Genomic DNA, 20528 nt, shown 5'->3' on the forward strand with positions numbered 1-20528 from the left:
TAAAAAGAGTCTGAGACCTCCCTTTTCTTTCTCTTGTTGCTGTCCTTGCCATGTGATGTACCTGCTCCCTCTTTACCTTCTACCACGATTGAAACTTTCTGAGGCCCTTGCCAGAATCAGATGCTGACGCCATGCCTCTGGTATAGTCTGCAGAACCACGGGCAACATAAAAAAAAAAATTTTTTTGAGACGGAGTTTCGCTCTTGTTACCCAGGCTGGAGTGCAATGGCGTGATCTCGGCTCACCGCAACCTCCGCCTCCTGAGTTGAAGCAATTCTCCTGTCTCAGCCTCCCGAGTAGCTGGGACTACAGGCATGCGCCACCATGCCCAGCTAATTTTTGTATTCTTTTTAGTAGAGACGGGGTTTCACCATGTTGACCAAGATGATCTTGATCTCTTGACCTTGTGATCCACCTGCCTCGGCCTCCCAAAGTGCTGGGATTATAGGCGTGAGCCACTGCGCCCAGCCAAACATTTTTTTAAAATAAATTATAGCAATGCAGAATGTTCACACACACATCCCTCAGAAACACCATTTGGGAGCCATGATACCTCTGAAGGCAAAGAAAAGAGCGTGGGCAGGAAAACACATTCTAAGTTGGGGCAGGATAGGCATTTAAAGTTAATGATAATATTCTGTTTCTTAAATTTGGTTGCTGAGTGCTCTTTATACCTCATCACATTTTGTAACTACTAAACAATAAAAACTATTCTAAAGAGTCAATGCTCCCTTACCCTTCCACTGTTTTATCCTTCACATTAGGTGACCACTTTTTTTTCAGGTGATTATTTTGGTATTTAATTTATGTCTCATGGTAATATGCTTAAATTGCTACTTAAAATTATTGTTACTTCTTGACAATGTTACATCTTAAACTTTATTATTGATCCTCTTAGCTGACGAGATTTCAGACTTTTTATTTTCCACACCACCCACTTACAAGCATCCTGCCTATCACTCCTTATTCCATTTATTTTTGGTATATTTGCTTTTCTTAGTACTTATTAATTAAAAAAAATCTACAATTAATTTAAAAACTCTACAATTGCTTAAATTTTCACCTAAGATGCGCAGACACATGGAAAGATGTTTCCACTGCAACCTGCTTTGGAAGTCTTTGCTAAACCCATTAACCTTCTTCAGTCTGGATTGATTTGCCTCTAAATCTGCACAGAGCTGTTATTCTGGGATTACCCTACCACCACTCTGGGCATTCCTCTCACCTCTAGTTATTGATCTCTTGATTCTATTTTCCTCTGTCTTACTCTTTCTTAGGTTTAATTACTATTTTGAAAGAGCATATTCTCTAGTATCCTTTTCAGCGAAGGCCCATGATAGATAAATATATTACAAATGTGCTTCTGATTTTTAGATAAAGTGAATAAAACAATTCTAACTTGGCAATTACGCTTTCATTCAGAATTTGCTAATGCATTGCTGCTTTCTTTTCCAGCTTCCAACCTGCTGTTGACAATTTCAAAGACATTCTGATTCCTAATCATTTGTATATGTCCTGTTCTCTAATCACCTGACATTTTGTAGATGATTTTCTTTGTTATTAAGGTTCCAACATTTCATAATAAAAATCATTGATGTAGGGTTATTTTATTTAGTTTCCTGGCAAATGGATACTTTTTAAAAAATATCTAATGATGATTTTTTCCATTCTGTTTTCCTTCTGTTCTCTAGGGGAATTTCTATTGTTTGGTTGTTAGAACTCTTGGTATAATCACCTAATTGATTTTTTTCTTTTCTCTTTTTATGACAGAGAATGTTGATCTCCATTATATGATCTTCCTTTCCTCCTTGAATTTGTAGAATCTCCTGGTTTGTGGCTTGGTACACGAACATCCAGGTACTTTCTATACTTTTCATCCCTACTTATCATTATATATGGAACTAGGTTCTGGGTAATGGAAATGTGAGCAAAAGGTATGCGAAATCTTCCTTTATGCACAATATCAGCCTTAGAAGGAAGCCGCATGCTTCCATTTTTTCCTTTGCAGATAGTTGGAATACAGATTTGGTGGTAGTAAACCAAAGGAAACTTCCAGGGGATGGAGTAGCAACAAAATATAAGGAACATGAGCCGCTAGGTGATTTTATTGATAGTAAGTAACAGATGTTGTACTGTATTACTGTATTGTTGATCAGTTTGGATGTGTGTGTGTGTGTGTGTGTGTGTGTGTGTGTGACAGAGATGGAGAGAGAAACCTATTTAAGCCAGTCTTATTTTTATCTCTATGAAAGCATCAAGCCAATAACCTGAGCATAATGTGCTCTTTTTTTTTCCTTGAATTACTATGAGAGTTTCTCTAGTTTATCTTATCATCTTTGTATTAATTTTCTCCCTTCCCTCTATTTCTTTTCTTATAGTTTAAATTTTCAAAAACTGCTCCCACTTTTAAAAAATAATATCCTGGGTTTTTTTTTTCTCTTGGATTCAATATCTTCTCTTATCACTCTTCGTATCTTGTTAAGTTTTAATCTTTCAGCATAGTCTTTTCTTCCATATTCCAATTACTCTTTTGTTTGTTTTGTTTTCCATCTTTCATATTTCTGACAATCTTTACATGATTACTCTTACCTAGGTCTGGGAAATTAAATCGTAGATTGGAATCCATTAATGCCTCGCTAGATCTTCACTGCAAGCTTAACTGCAGAGTGACGTGCATGGCAAATTCAGATAGGATTTGTCCAAAGTCAGAATCTCCAAATCTTTTCTCCTGGGCTGGTCAGTTTCCTCAGAGAGTGCAGTTCTTATCTCTGGGGTTCTAGGAATATGAGCCCTAGAAATATAATAAAGGTATGAAAGAAGCCTGGGCATGGGCTGTTGTCTCAGGCATTACTGTGCATCCAGTCACTAAATGCACTTGTTTGTAGTGTAGTATTTTCTCAAATCCAGAGATCCTTTAACAACTCATCAGTCTTATTCTAGATAGTAAGGCAGGTGCTACTTGAATGGAGTCTGGGAACAACCTAGTTTATTCTTACACAAACTTTGTCCCCTTCATTGTAACTTCCTCTTCTCTCCATTTTCTGAGTTATTGGTGCTATTAATACTTGAACCTTTTGGGGAATCTGAATTGTTAACCCAATTAGTGCTTGGTTTTCCCCATTGCTGGCTTAGAATTTCATTTTTTCATGTCCCTTAAGGTCTTCACTATATTTGCTTTCTATTTTTAAAAACTCTACGGCCCATCTCATCTTTCATGCTCTGTCCTGCGGTTTTCTGAGTGAAACAAAACAGAACAAAACAAAACTGGCTATCATTTTGGTGGGCTGTGCTCAAGTTGCCATCTACACATAAAAGTTCTACCTGCCTTTCTTGGTATTTTTGTTCTAATAACTGGAACTCTGTAGTGTCTCTTGTCACACGTGTGTATTAGATGGTTGCTGATGTCCACACAGGATGCTGTAAGGGTTTCTGTTGCTATCTTTTCCTTCTCTCTTAACTCAGGCTATGCTGGTCTCAGGAATTACATGCAAATGAGTCAAGTTTAGTTTTTAAAGTTTTATTTCATTAAAAGTATCTCAATTCCCATTTGTTTTTCCCCTGAATTCATTTATATAGTCAAAGTTTCTGTCTGATTTTTTTTTTTTTTGAACATGAAACTTGTTAGTGATCTCATGTTTGATGGTTAAGTTTCACCTAATAATATTTTTTTAATTATAGTATCCAAAAGACTCAGGACTTGCACTCTAATTCTTTGATTTCAAATTGAAACATGCTCTTTCAGCTTAATTTATTACATTTTTATTAATCAACAAATAAACCTTTATGTGTTTGCTATGTGTTTGGTATGGAGTGCTGAAATTAGAGTGATAGAGTGAATCACACTATTGTCAACTTCTATGATCCTGTAGAGGTTATTCTCAGGGAGAAATGGGAAAAATATCAATTATTTTATAAATAGGGTTTAAAAAATATATATTAGCAGGTAGAAGTTGTACGCATTTATCTACTTTTTCTCCCTCCCTAAACGTTACTCAACTACTCTGAATTTATTGAAGGCTATTTTGGTTTGGTTTTTAATTAACTGAGTAGAAGGCCTGTCTCCATGAATGAAATTGAACTAAAAACTGAATGTGGTTATTTACTGTGGATGGCCTGTGTAACCAGCAAGGCGTTCTGGGCTTGAATGACAAGGATGCAGACATTTTGAGGTTAAGAGGAAGGATATTCCAGGAAGAGAAAACAACATCCTATGCAAAGGAGAATACTTTTACAATGTGCTTGGATATGAATATGAAACAGAAGGAGGATAAATGTGTTTATACAAGAAAGTGAAGGAGAGAGAGAAAGGAATTGTGCAAGGTGAGACACAGGTAGCCGATCAGGAAGACTCTAAAACTAGAATCAAAGTTTATTATAAGTAAGATGCAAAGATTTAAAGCATAATTTAGAGACTGTATGTGATAAGAAGTTGCTGAAGTACTTAAGCTGAAGTGTAGTATGAAGATATGATATGGTTTTCGTTTTTAATAGAATACTCTATTTGATGGAGGAGGATTGAGTGAAGGGAAATTATATTTTCAGGATACATTTTTGAAGGAATGACACAGGATTTGCTAGTGAGCTGGATGTTGCAGTGAGGAAAGGAGAGGAATGAATAATTACTTTTTGGGGTTGGCTTGAACAATTGGGTAGGTAATAGTTGCATATACTGAAATAAAGAAGACAGGATGAAGAACAGGTTTTAGAATAATATCAACTATTTTGTTTGATCCTGTTAAATCTATAATGGATATCTGTCACTCAAGGGAAAGCATAGATAGGCAGTTATTAGTCTCTGGACTTTAGTTACAGAGATATAGATTTTGGAGTATATAGATACTATTTAAAACCATTGCTCTAGATAAAATTAATTATCTGGAGAAAAAAATTTGCTTAAAGAGACAGGACTTTAGAACTACACCCTAGAGCACTTATGTGTGAACGAAATAGCAACGAAGTTTATGGAAGAAAAGCAAAAATGTAAGAGACAAAAGAAAAACAAAACAGGAAAATGGTAGAACTGAAGTCAAGAAAAAATACTGTTTCAACACATGTCACTTTTACTGAATGCTGTTTAAAGATCAAGAAAGTAAAGAGACATGTTTTGCTAATTATTACATTTATCAAATCTCTTGTAATTGTAGCAGCTTCCTAAAGGAGTAGAATGTGGAGTCATTTTGGAAAGATTTCAGGAAAAAAATGAAAGTGATGAGGAAGTGAAGATGTGACTGTAGATTTTTCTTTCAAGTGGTTTAACTGGGAAGGGAATCAGAGAAGTTTGGCAATAGATGGAATAAAAAGTGAGAAATTAGAGTTTTACTTATTTTTTAGCTGGAGATTTAATAAATGATTCCATTAAACTGGTAGAGAAGAGACAGATACACTGATGTTGCAGGAAAAAAGGAAGTCAAACTATCACTGTTTGCAGATGATATGATTGTATATTTAGAAAATCCTATGGACTCCTCCAAAAGACACTTGAATTTTAAAATCAAATACAGTGAAGTCTTAGGTTACAAAATCAATGTACACAAATCAGTATCACTGCTATACACCAACAACGACAAAGCTGATAATCAAATCAAGAATTCAAACCCTTTTACAGCAGCTACAGAAACAAAACAACCCCCACCACCAAAAAACAACAACAACAAAAAACCTGGGAATATACCTAACCAAACAGGTGAAAGATCTCTACAAGGAGACAAAATACTGCCGAAATAAATCATAGATGACACAAACCAATGAAAACACATCTCATGTTCATGGAGTCGAAGAATCAATATTGTGAAAATGACTGTGCTCCCCAAAGCAATCTACAGATTCAATGCAATTCCCATCAAAATACCAGTACTAGTTTTGAGAGAATTCGAAAAAACAATCCTAAAACTTACAGGGAACCAGAAAAGAGCCTGAATAGCCAAAACAATCATAAGTAAAAGGAACAAATCTGGAGACATCACATTACTGGACTTTAAGTTACACTACAAGGCAGTAGTTACTAAAACGGTATGGTACAGATATAAAAGTAGGCATGTAGACCAATGGAACAGAGTAGAGAATCTAGAAATAAAGACAAGTGCATAAAACTGGCTAATATTTAACAAAGTATACAAAAAAACCTTGTTTAATAAATGATGCTAGGAAAACTGACAAGCCACATAGAGAAGAATGAACTGGATACCTATCTCTCACTATATACAAAAATCAACTCAAGATGGATCAAAGACTTAAATACAAGACCTGAAACCATAAAATTTCTGGACAACATTGGAAACAATTCTAGACATCATCCTAGGCAATGAATTCATGAGTGAGACCTCAAAAGCAAATGCAACAAAAATAAAAATAAATAAATGGGACCAAATTAAACTAAAAAGCTTTTGCATAGCAAAATAAATAAGCAACAGAGTAAATGGGCAACCCACAGAATGGGAGTAAATATTTGCAAACTACACATTCCAGAAAGTACTAGTATTCAGATCCATAAGGAACTCAAAAAAAAATCGCCACAAATAATCCCATTAAAAAGTGGGCAGTGGATATGAATAGACATTTTTCAAAAGAAGATACACAAATGGCCAAGAAATGTGAAAAAATGCTCACCATCACTAATCATCAGAGAAACTCAAATTAAAACCACAGTGAGATACCACCTGATTCCTTCAAGAATGGCTATTTTAAAAAGTAAAAAAATAACAGATGTTGGTGTGGATGTAAGGAAAAGAGAACACTTATACACTGCTGCTGGGAATGTAAATTAGTACAACCTCTATAGAAAACAGTATGGGGATTTTTTTAAAGAGCTAAAAGTAGATCTATCATTTGATCCAGCAATCCCACTACTGGATACCTACCCATGGAAAAAGAAGTCATTATACAAAAAAGGCACTCACTTGCACATCTATGTTTACAGAAATACAATTCACAATTGAGAATCTGTGGAACCAACCTGTGTCCATGGACTAACGAGTGTGTAGAGAAAATGTGGTATATACACACCATGGATTACTACTCAGTCATTAAAAGGAATGACATAATGTCTTTTGCAGCAACTTAGGTGGAGCTGTAGGACATTATTCTAAGTAAAGCAGCACAGGAGTGGAAAAGCAGAAATCATATGGTCTCACTTGTAAGTGGTAGCTAAGCTATGGGTATTCAAAAGCATACAGAGTGATATAAGACTTTAGAGACTCAGAAGGGAGAGGTAGGAACCGGGTCCAGGGATAAAAAACTACATATTAGGTACAATGTACACTACTCAGGTGATGGGTGCACTAAAATCTCAGAATTTGCCACTATATAAACTTTTTTTTGTTGTTACGTGGATAAATTATATGTGTGCCCCAAAAGCTGTTGAAATTTGCAAGTAAGAAATAAAATATTAAAAAATAAATTAAATAAACTTTGAAAAAAAGGAAGCAGGTGTTAATCAATGAGCAAAATCCTTGAGAAGCAGGAGTGAATGGAATCCAGAGCAGGAAAGGCTAACATCTGATAGGAATGACAAGATATCCTGCAATTGTAATGAGAGAGAGAGAGGGAGAATATATAAATGCAAATGAACTGAAGATTCAATGGAAATAAGTGAATAAGGTACCCTTTTATTATTCAGATAACATCATTAAAATAAGAGCAAGGTTATTTGCTCAAATAGTGGAGTGAGGAGTATGTTAGACTTAGTATCTCCAAACTTACACTTGGATTACGTGTTTTTTTTTTTTTTAAAGTTGAATCATAATGCGTTTCTCTGTTTAACCTTAGCATATGGCAGCAATAAAAAATATAGATTTATAATCCCTGAAATATGAATCATTAACCATTAACAACTTATCACTCAGATGTAAGTTCTGATATATTGCCTCTACTCACTTAACTCTGAAGTTTTCATTTTGGAATCAAAATATTAGCATACTGACTGTATATCCACAGTGAGTGATGATCACTAGTAGAAATTTTTCAAATCATCATACTTTTTGTGTGCTATGTAAATCAATATTTGCTCACATTTCTGGCATATCCATAGTGTATAACCTTTTACCACAGTGTGCATAGGCAAGCAATGTAACAATGATAAAGCTTAGTCCCCACTGCAGCCTATATTAATCATCAGGATCAACTTTTATTTAATAAGCCCTGAATCTCATAGAAAGACTTCTGTTCCTATATCCCCAAGACAATGAGTTATTTAATTGTTTAATCCTATTTGAAAAAATTTGTTTCATTTTTTCTATAGAGCCTCTGAGACATTCCATTTACAAGAAGAAAATAAATGCTTAACGATGTAAGAAACAACTTCCATATATCCCATTTGTGATATGGTTGAATAAGATGCCAAAGCTATGTAAAACAGCAGACCATATAGAGCTTTGAGACTTTGCTAAATATTGTTTTGTATTTCAATGGAAATATTCACTTACCCATTTTTTCTGATGACATTTTAAAAAATAAAGATGAATCAAGATAAGTCAAGTTGTCAGATTTTCTACTAGAGGGCCTTTTTAGTAGGAAGTATTTTATTTTATTTTAGAGAGTACATTATTGTACAGAGTAGGTTAATGACCTATGAGACACTTGGAGCTTTCCTGATTTGAATCAGATTACTCTCTTGATCCATAGAGCACTGAGAGGTTGAGACTGGTGCCAGAGGAGACTTGATTAGGAGTGGGGGTGGCAGCAGCAATCATACAGGTATAGCAGTTGTCATGTTTTATTAATGTTGGTCCATTTACCAGAAACTGAGCATTTTGAGAGCTATCACTCACTACCTTACACCTTGCATACACCTCCCACATATCTACAGAACTAAAAATACTGGCTGGTTTGGACTGTGTCTGCACAACACAATTTTCCCAAACTAGAGAGGTCATGTCTGAGGTTAGAAGGCCCCAGAAGGAGAAGGAAGCATCATAACAAATGAGATCATTACCTCCTTGAAATGTTACTTTTCCCAGTACTGTCTAATCTAATGATGGAACCAGTAACATCTTTTGAACTTCCATGTAGAGAGATTTATCTTTGCACAGAGAACTAAAGCTTGAAATGAGTTTAAAATATAAACCCATAAATTCTTATAAAAGGTATTTAAAATCAAGTAAAGAAAATGTTGCTTGAGAGCAGTAAAGAAGAGGTAGTAATGTGAGAGGACTTTAGCTTTCACTGAATATAAACCCCTATGTGTTTGTCTTCTCTATTTTTCTTGCAAGAAGAGCGATTTGGTAACTAAATATCTAACCAAGACACCAAATATATAAATAAATAATACCAAGCAGCAATCACTGGAACATCAGGTGGGTAAAGAACTCATACAGGAAAAATTGCTTTAAGAATACTGATCTAAGCCGGGTGCTATGGCTCATGTCTCTAATCCCAGCACTTTGGGAGGCTGAAGTGGGTGGATCACTTGAGGTCAGGAGTTTGAGATCAGCCTGGCTAACATGGTGAAACCCTGTCTCTACTAAAAATACAAAAAATTATCGGACATGGTGGTGGGTGCCTGTAGTCCCAGCTGCTTGGGAGGCTGAGGCACGAGAATCACTTGAACCCAGGAGGCGGAGGTTGCCATGAGCCAAGATCATACCACTGCACTCCAGCCTGGGTGACAAAGTGACACTCTGTCTCAAAAAGAAAAAAAAAAATACAAAAGTATACTGATCTAAAACAGTTACGTACTTCTTATTTATTACCTATGAACCGATGCCTTTGAACTTTCTCTCTCACACCTCTCTTAATACTTTTAGGTGGCTAAGGCTTCCTCCTCTTCTGTAATTCTTCCTAGTTGTTTTAGTGGAAGTGAAACCAGCCCACTTTCCTACTCCAGGGAACATATGGAAATACGCAGTATGTTTTGAGAGGGTTTTGTTTGTTTGTTTGTTTGTTTGTTTGTTTTTTGTCATTGAATGACTATGGAACACTGCTGCTATTTAGTAGCAGGAATGTCAAATATCCTGCGATGCATGTTAAGAGTCTTGCAAAATAAAGAACTGTTATGTCCTACATGCCATTGGCATGTCTGTTGAGAAACAGCATGTGACTTTTTCTAACGTAGTTTTTATCCTTCAGTGATATGTGATCTACCATAAAGATTCAATATTATGATTCACATAAATATCCCTTTTTAGAAGTACCCTTAGAAAGCTCTTTAGCATTGAAACCCAAGAGTACATTTCCCTGTATGTAAACTTGAATCTTTATTCCATGATTATTCTATACAGTTAAAATCAAGTATAATTGTCAGATCATAAGATATAAAAACATTAAGGCAAGAATAAATTTATAAAACTAAGAGGCATTTCCTCATAATTCCAAATTCTTGACCTTTGTGCTTCAGACAACATACTAGTTCTAACCTATTATTGGTTGGAACCTACCATTTCTGTGGATATCATTTTCACTTCATGCTCACAACTCTATTTAGTCTAATGGTGACTCTAGTTACAACCATTTGGGAATATTCAAATTGCTCTGGGGCAATTCACCCATTCTAAGCCTTCCTCTGTGATTCTGAGAAAGTAACCTGGAAGACAGAGAGAGGGAAAAGGCAGAGGGAGAGAGAAAGAAAGAGAGAAAAAGGGAGGGAGAAGGAGGGATGAAGAGACACGGACTTAGTTCTTTTTCATTACAATTTGTAATTTATTTTCTGAAGCAGCAGGACCTTTCTCACTTAAACTTCCTTCTGATTGATTCAAAGACTGAACTCTTTTTTTCTTATTTTCTGATCAAAATTTACTGATATTTGTTGTTAATCTATCAGCATCCTCAGTTTTCTTTCTTGGTAGTCATTACAACTGAAATTTGTTATTTACTAAGTTTGTAACCACAACTTCTCTGCATGGTAAATGTATGAAATTAATAAAGTGATAGCTTTCCAATTACTCTTATTTTATTTCAGGATGGACAGTCTATATTCATAAAAATTAAGAAAAAAAAAGAAAAAACACAAAAAAGTTAAAAACATTTTTGTTCAGATCTCATTGTGCCATATATTTGGCTAGACTACCACTTTTATTTTTATGCTATTTTTATGGACTTGCAGGAATTTAGTTTTAGTGTACATCTGTGGTTGAAAGTACATTTGCTTTTATATTGGAGTCTTCTTAAATTGTGCTGAAAATCATTCTTTACTCAAAGCATCACCATATGTGCTCTTTGGTTCTTCCAGGGTGTATACGTATCATTGATTTTGGTAGTAATTCCTATATATATCAGTAAATTGAAATTTAATGAATCTCACTTGAAAATATATATTGCAAGCAAATTATAAAAAATCAGGAATAAACTAATTTAAGCTTTATTACTGAAAAGAATTAACCCACAAGAAGTAGATACCATAAATGCGATCATAGTGAATTGAAGCAGTTCAGCTATAATCTTAATGGATCTGAAACTTGATCAACCAGAACTTACAAATTTACAATTTATCTTATATAGTTTTAGATTGGTCTAAGGTGGTATCTTTTTTAATCTTCATTGTCTTAAACTTCTCCAGTAATTTACTTTGTTCTACCCAGTATCAAAAGGTAAGTGTTTGGTGAATAATTGAATGGTGAATGAATGAATTATGGATCAGAAGAACAACTGAAGAATAAAGAAATCACTGGGTTTCTAATATTCACTTAGAGAAACATACTAATTTCATTATAGAGGCTTAAAAGGTTGCCTAGAATAAGTTAAAGGGTCTAAACTTTGTAAAAATAAAATCCGCTGGGTCAAGTTCAATTATGCCTGTAAGAAAAAATCTTTGGACAAAGACAGATATTTTAGAGCAATGCTGTTCAATGGATCTTTCCATTATTGCAAATATTCTATATTTACACTGCCCAGTATGGTAGCCTATGACTACATGTGGCTATTGAGTAATTAAAATGCAGCTAATGCAATTGAAGAATTGAATTGTTAATGTTACCTAAATCTAATTAATAGCCACATACATTGGTCAGCATACCTCTAGAGAGTTCTTTGGAATGGAAGACAGGTATGGAAGCAAGAATAATCCAAGCAAAAGTAACCAAAACTAGAACTAAGTAGAAACAACCCTTCTATATTTTTTATAATTATTAGTCACTTATTTCTTCAATGAGTCCATATACACAAATATTGCACATCATAGACAAACCACCAGCAATAGATTATTATATATGCAAAGACTGAGAAATTATGCCACTCATGAACATTTTCTGAAAAACATGAATAATGAATACTCCAGCTGGGAGACAAATCAGCCAAATATGCATAGTTATAAAAAGTTTGCTGCTACAAATGAAGCAGATAATATAGCTTTGTCCAAGCAATGCCTTTATACATAGTGATGAAATAATGCATATGTGCATATGCCAAATGAGCCTGCTTTATATTTATAGTAAAAAAGAACCAAGATTGTGTTTAAACTTGTAGAAAGTTGAGTTATATTTTAGATCAATTGTAAAGTGAAGAAATTTTATCCTCTGCCGTTGTTCAGCATAAAAATCAGTACTAGGCATTCTAAGGAAACTCTATTCCTACTGCCTTTTTTAAAAAAATAAAATCATATTATGTTTTTGAAGTGCATTTTAATAATATGAATTTTTAAAAATTCTTATAATGCTGTGAATTTGGCGAGGCAGGTGTTATTCTCACTAATTTTTTAGAAAGCAAAGAATGCAAAGGATGTATGGGCCTAATCTAGTATCACGTAGTTAGTAAGCAAGTAGAACCAGAACCTCAAGTGGGTTTTTGAGAAATGAGTGTGGGCAGTGCTCTTTCTACTCCAAATTCCTGCTTCTATATTAATCACAATGATAATGAATACAACAGTGAGAAAATGATGGTGTTGATGGTTATAACATAATCTCCATAGTCTTCATAAAGACATATAAATATACCATAGTATTACCAAATTGGAGTAACTTGTTGATTGTACATTTCCATTACCACATGTAGGATTTTTTTTTAATTGTAGTGTCTTCTTTAAATTGTAAGTCATATTCAAATAAGTTTTTAGGTACTATGATATTTTTCCTCTACCCCATGCGACTTCCCTCATATATTATGGTTTGTGATGTTCTCTTGTCTACCTTATCACACTGATTTCTGACTTTGGTCTTAGTAGTCAAATTTTCTGAAAAAGCTTATGTTGGATTAAATTTTGCACCATTTATTAGAGGACTCAAAATATTAAAATCTATGTCAAATATTTTTATAGTCCACTCGAATTGGTGAGTTAAAAATTTAAATGTATTCCACTTTTCAAATCAAATATGGCTTTAACAAATCAATTATTCATGGGAATTTAAAAAAATACCCATAGCATATCATTTTTATGCTGTCTATTACACAGATAATTTTCTTTTTAAGGAGGGCTTTGTATCATTGCCATTTACTTTCGATAAGATTTAACATTGTTTTGCATTACAGCTACTCTGGTATAGTCTACTAATCTTAATATCATTAGCAAATTGAATTGATATAATTAAGGAACAGAGACTAAGTATTTTGTTATTATACTTGATAATACAATCATTTTCCCCATAAGAGTTTCCTTAATTTTACTCTTTGAAAAAATATTCTGAGTAGTTTTAAATAATGGTTCATTTTCTAAGATATCTAATAAAATCTAATTGCTTAAAAAGTATGTTTCCTGAGAATTTGTTTTTTTTTAAAAAAGTGTTCTAATTAGGTTTCATGTAGAGATTTATTGAGTGTTCATATAATTATCAAATAATGAGACTATTATGTTGGTATTTCCCATAGTACAAATATTTACTTTGTTCAAAAATATTATCTTGAAAACACTTGCATACAAGAACACTCTTTAAGGGGTTAGAAATCATTGAAACAATATTAATGAAATCAAAGAAACTCAAAGTACGTAAAAAAAATTAAGTAATAAAAAGTAGGCTTTCATTATGTTTAATATGTTTAAACAAATCATTCCTTTCCACCCACATTCAAAAAGGGAAATACAATTAAAAATGAACAAAGAAGTAGGGAGAAATCTTAGTTTACCAAGTTGGTAAACCAAGCTATCTTTTACTTTCTCAGTTAAAATATATGTGTGTGTGTGTGTGTGTGTGTGTGTGTGTGTGTGTGTGTGTGTGCACGCACCTACAAATATAAAATAGTAAATTTGTAGCTGTATTTATAAAACAAAAGAAGCCCCAATTGCTTAAAATGAAGAGGGAAGAAATAGGTAGAGAAGGCAGTGCAGGAACCCATAGGGAGGGTGGCTCAGATGTTGGCATTCCTGTATAGAGCTTAGAACTTTGATGCCTATACAAGTATTGTAGATTTGTCTGTGGTCTGGAAGCGTGAGCCTTGGAATTGAAATCCTTACACTGATCCAGAACACTGTAAGAAATATCATCTAGGGACTGCAGAATAAAGAACTGCCAAAGAACTTCTTACTGGTTCAGGACAGTGGCAGGGAAGTGGGTCTTCTCCATACTAGGCTGAAGATATAAGCCACTGGAAACAAGCCTGAACTACAAGGTATGGTGGATTCAGAATTTAGAATATCTTGAGGGAATCCTAAGCCTGAAAAGTAGCACCATTAAGAAAACAGGACCAACCCCAAGGAACCCTTCTGAGATACCCTGTAGAAACAAATGTAAATTGCTACCCAAGGACAATGCCTCATCTCAGGTCACCTGTGAATCGCACAGGAAAACAACATGAGACAACTAATTTTTCTCAGGTCCAACATGCTTCCCTAGCCCCAAACACATGTTCACACTAAAATCAGCTGTAATAAGCCAAAATTAAAAATTAAGAAATAATGGGATCAATATACTCTCAAGAAAGTCAGTGGCAGACAAAATAAATGGAAGGATTGGCCTTCAGTCACCCCAACAACTTGAATAATTGAATAACATGACAGTGACCAAAAACTATTTTTTTAAAAAACCCAAAGATATAAAAAAAGAAATATAAGCTATAATGAAAATTAAAAAACTTATTATGAAATAATAAAAAGATTTGGAAAAGCACCTAGTGGAATTTCTAGAAATAAGATACATAGTCATTGAAGTTAAAAAAATTAGTGTATGATTTGAATAACAGATTAGGATAAAATAGATCCTAAGAGAGCGTGTACTAATATGTAAGAGTCTAATGATAGACAAATATTCCCAGAGAAAATTAATTCCTCTTGAACCTACACTCTAGAACTAAGACCACATTTCCCTCAGACTTTCCACCTTGTATTTACAGAGATCCAGAGAGGACTCAAGTACAGCAGAATATAATCTGATATCCTAGATGTTCTCAATTCATCACTCATTTTCAAGAGGGAGTCATGTTTTCTCCAAGAACCTGTTAGACAGAGATCAACACCTATCACCATGCACTTGGTATTAAAACCAGACTTCCCAAGCCTTCCTCAATTTCAGTGGCACAGATCAAACAGGAACCTTCTAATAAATCTGCCCCATTCTCAGAGGGATTAGGAATGTGTCTTGAGATGCAACTATTATGAATCCATAATAATTAAAAGTAAAAAAAATATTTTTAAGGAGTGTATATTGCATTCTGGGACCATGCCCACTCCTCCTAAGGCCATTTACCCCATTGCCAGGGTCTGGAAAGGAGAAATGCATTCAGAGTAACATCTGACTTTCCCAGATAACTTCAGGGAGAACATGGATTTCAGCTTGTTTGAGGCAGTCACCATTTGAGCTTGTTGTCTCAGGAATTACAGCTAGTGCCCTCTTTACTCTTAAAAGTATTTAAGAACAATTGTCCTACCTAAACCCCATCAACACATCCTTTAAGTCAGTTTCTTCCCCATAAGGGTTCAAAAGTCATTTCCAGGTAACACCTACCTCCTGGACTTTATGCCACATAAGAACGAGCATATTCTCAATTTTCTCCTCTTCTTCAACTCCTCAAATTGTAAAACCCATCTGTTATGTCCTCTGAAATATATGGACCATTATTGCCAAAATTCCATATTATATACACCCCTACTTCTCTGAAATCCCCAAAAGCATGGTTCTTCTCTAAGAATACTGCTTTCACTGCAGCCTGCTCTTGTGGTGACTTTATTTCTACTTGGTAGCCTATTAGAAATTTCAAACTAACACATTCAAAGGTGAATTCCTGATCTTATTCTTAAGTTTATTCTTCTCTAGTTGTCTTCTTATGCTCGATTAAAATTCTGGAGTTATATTTACCCCTCAGTTTATCTTTTATACTACAAACAAATCTGCCAATAAATCACATTGGCCCGATCTTCAAAACAAATCGAGCTTTAATATTTCGTCTGCTTCGCTGCTATCACTCTGATTCTGGCTATACTTTCTTTCTCAGATTTCTGCAATATCTAACCAGTCTCCCTTTTCTCCCTCTTACCACTTTTAGGATATTCCCAACACAACAGGCAGAGTGATCATGCTGTAAGTTACATCATGTCACTTCTCTGCCCCCAAACCTGTAAAAGCCTACCTCCTTGCAAGGTCTAACATAACTATTCCAGTTACTCTCTGACTTAACTTCCACTTTATTTCCATTCCCTGATTCAACTTTAGCCACACTGACACATCTTTTCTAAATGGCTGTTGTCTCTGCTTGTAGTGCTCTGGCTTGGATATACACACAGCTTCCTATATGACTTAAGTCTTTTGTCAAAATTCCTGTTTCTCTTACACATACTCAATGGGGTTTACACTGATGACTATTAAAAAGTACACCTCTAGGGTTTTCTCAGTGTCTCATCCTACATGACTTTTTTTTTTTTTTTCTATTGCATTAATCATTCAATAATAGGCTGAATAAAGGCCTCTGAATACATCCAGGTCCTACTTCTTTAAATTCTGTGAGTGCTACTTTCTATGGCAAAAGGTACTTTGCCGATGTAATGAAATTAAGGGTCTTGAGATGGAGAGATTATACTGGTTTATCCAGGTGTGCAGCGCCCCAAATGCAATCACGTGTGGACTTAAAGAGGCAGACGGATTTTTTTTAATACAGAAAAGGAGAAGATGTGATGACGAAAGAAAGTGGTTGGAATGATGTGAGGAGGTGATTACCAGTCAGGGAATGCAGCTGACCTCTATTAACTAGAAAAGACAAGGAGGCAGATTGTTCCCTACAGTCTTGCGTCAGATGTCTGGCCTTTTGAACTATAAGAGAAGAAATCCTTATTGCTTTAAGCCACCAAATTTGTGGTCAACTGTTACAACAGCCATAGCGAACTATTTGTCAACCTAATGTATAATTTGCTTATTTATTTTGTTTCTTAATGTTGTATCCTTTTCTGTACTAAAATGTATGTCCCAAGGGGCATTTTGTTGGCGGGTATAGTCCTATTTATCAGAAAGTGCTTGGCACCAAGCAGCTGCTTGACAAATAATTGTTAAAGAAATTTGCTAAAATCCCAATGATTAAAACAATGAAACATCCTACTTCCTGCTTCTCTTACAGATAGAGTGTTCAACCATATGTTTCTCCAATATCATGTTTCTTATTTGATTGTGCTTATTCTTTCGGCACTGAACCTACTATATCCAGCCTCCTTAAGCGTAGTTACTTTCAATTCAAACTAAAGATTTAAAATTTCAAGCACATCTAGGTTTACAATTTTTTGTTAATTATTTTAAATTTAAATGCCCTACATTTCTCTCCATTGGTATTATCACTTTAATTTTCTTTTTCTCAATTATTTTAATAAAATACATTTCTATGAATGGTATCTTACACAGAAGCCATAACAATATACTCAAGGACGACTCCTGTGGTTGAAACCGGGTAGGAACACTTGAGCCCATCAAGCTACTACCTGATAATATTCATTAGGTTTTCCATTATGACCTTAGGGCATTTAAGAAAACTCTAAAATTATGTGTAAGTTATTTTAAATTTCCTGCAACAATATATTAGTTACTAATTTAATATTTTTCTCTAAGTATGATAATGCTGCTTAAAATGAATACTCGACTGGAAGAAAATGGCATTATAAATAGACACACATTTAAGAATATCACAAAAATACCATAGTCAGTCATGATTCTGAAGTTGTAGTAGAGATCCTCAGACAAGTGATTTCTATAGTTTCATTTTTTTCTGATGTTTTCGTTTTGGATGGAAATAAGTTATTTGGATTCAAGAAGCCAAATGGTTTACATGAATTATTTGTCTCTTTCTCGTTCACTTCATCTTCTTTGCAAATAAAACAATTTTTTTTGTTGTTGTTTTTACTTTCTCACACTTTCTTCTTGTAGTTCTTGGCTTGAATGTCCTTTCTTTGAATCTGCTACTAAACATCTCAATTGAAATCATGTCATGTAAGATTTCATTTCTCTCATTCTTTTCATCTCACTGCCTTTTTTTTTAAAAAAAAATTACTACATTTAATAAGGGAAATACTTAAGTTTAAATGATCTCTATGGTTCTTAACACTGCAACGTAAACTACAACACTATAAATTGCTGGTTTCCATTTTACAGTGAAAATAATAGACTTTGAAAATGTGTTCACGCCTGTAATCCCAGCACTTTGTGAGGCTGAGGCCAGTGGATCACGAGATCAGGAGAGAGAGACCATCCTGACTAACATGGTGAAACCCCGTTTCTACTAAAAATCCAAAAAAAATAGATGGGTGTGGTGGTGCGCGCTTGTAGTCCCTGCTGCTTAGGAGGCTGAGGAAGGAGAATCACTTGAACTCAGGAGGCGGAGGTTTCAGTGAGCCGGGATCGTGCCACTGCACTCCAGCCTGGCGACAGAGCGAGACTCCATCTCAAAAACAACAACCAAAAAGAAAATGTGCCATATTGACTTCGATGCCATCTGTACTTCTCATTAGTTATCTAGTCTTAAAAATAGTGATTTCAATATAATATCTTCTCTGTCAAGTATTTTCCCCCCATAAATCATTAGTTTCCATGAATGCTATGGTCTGAATGTTTATATTCTCTCAAAATTCATATGTTGAAATCCTAATACCCAAGATGATGGTATTAGGAGGTGGTGCCTTTGGAAGGCCATAACGGCATGTGGATGAAGCCCTCCTGATTGAATTATTGCCCTTACAAAAGAGACCCAAAGGAGGCTCCCATCCTTTTTATCTTGTGAAGTTACAGTGAAGATTGGCCTGAATCACCATACTCAGACGCTTGCAGCGTCTCGATCTTAGACTTTCCAACTCCCAGAACTGTAAGAAGTACATTTTTGTTGTATACAGGTCATTCAGTTCATGCATTTTTTTATAGCAGCCTGCATGCACTAAGACAATGAGTTCTACCTGTTCTGTTAAATTAATGCTGTAGCACTCTATACCCAGCATACAGACATTCTCATATTTGCGCATAAGTAGTTTGTTTGGGAAATAATGACAAGGGGCACAGAGAAGACGGAAAAGCCCATGCTGAGGTTCTTTGTTGAGCTGTTAACTGCTGTGGACAAGTGAGACTCAGTCACGCCAAGAGATTTTAAAAGGCCACAAACCATGTACTTCTGAATTGTCTATTAGTGTCTACAGAGTCACTATTGAGGTTAGAAGTTTGCAGCATGGGAAGCAGAAGGAATAAGTGGGGAATTGGGATGTTGTTAAAAAAAAATGAAAATACAGGCTCACACCACGGCAGGAGGGCCTGATGGGAACTTTGGTCAAGTTACCTCATGGGATAAGGTAACTTCCCCACATTTTCAGATTGAACATGCATAAATGAGAGGTTCAGAATCACTGAGGTATAACTGTCAGGTTGCACCATTTTCAGATTGAACATGCATAAATGAGGGGTTCAGAATTACTGAGGAGTGATTGTCAGGTTGTCAGGTTGCACCATCTTGAACATGGTTGCCATAAATAGGGATGAAGTTAATTTGGGTCCAGCAGAAAATAGGTGAAGCACAAGAGTTGTCTGTTACAACAGGGGATGTCTAGAACCTAGCACAGATTTGAGCTTCTTATATCACCTATTACATTTTTATGGTAAATGAATGAAAGGTGGAAGCCAATAAAATACCTAAAATATGGAGTTACTGTCAGGTTATTTGAAAATATAAGTAGCAAACAAAAATGTAATTAAAAAGATGATGCATACTTTTTGAGTTTGAATACTTACAAGAGCAAAGTTTTCCTTTTTGTAACTGGGTGAGACAGAGTCTCGCTCTGTCATCCAGGCTAGAGTGCAGCAGCGGGATCTCGTTTCACTGCAACCTCCGGCTCCTGGGTTCAAGCGATTCTCCTGCCTCAGGGTCCCGAGCAGCTGGGACTACAGGCATGCGCCACCACGCCCGGCTAAATTTTGTATTTTTAGTAGATATGGGGTTTCACCATGTTGGCTAAGATGGATTCCGTCTCCTGACCTCGTGATCTACCGCATCGGCCTCCCAAAGTGCTGGAATTACAGGCGTGAGCCCCTGCGCCCGGCCTGTAACTGGGTTTTTGAAAGTTCTTAAGCTACATTCTGTTGGATTACAGAAAAGCCTACTCTAGTCAATTCAAATAAGTTCAAAGGAGTTTACGTACCGTTATGAAATCAGTTGAGGTGCAGGGTGGGTAGATATGAGACCATCCTCTCTTAGGAGAGCCGCAGAATCTGCTGCTCTGACGG

The sequence above is a fragment of the Saimiri boliviensis genome, chromosome 3, assembly GCF_048565385.1.
Source record: "Saimiri boliviensis isolate mSaiBol1 chromosome 3, mSaiBol1.pri, whole genome shotgun sequence".
Classification (NCBI taxonomy): domain Eukaryota; kingdom Metazoa; phylum Chordata; class Mammalia; order Primates; family Cebidae; genus Saimiri; species Saimiri boliviensis.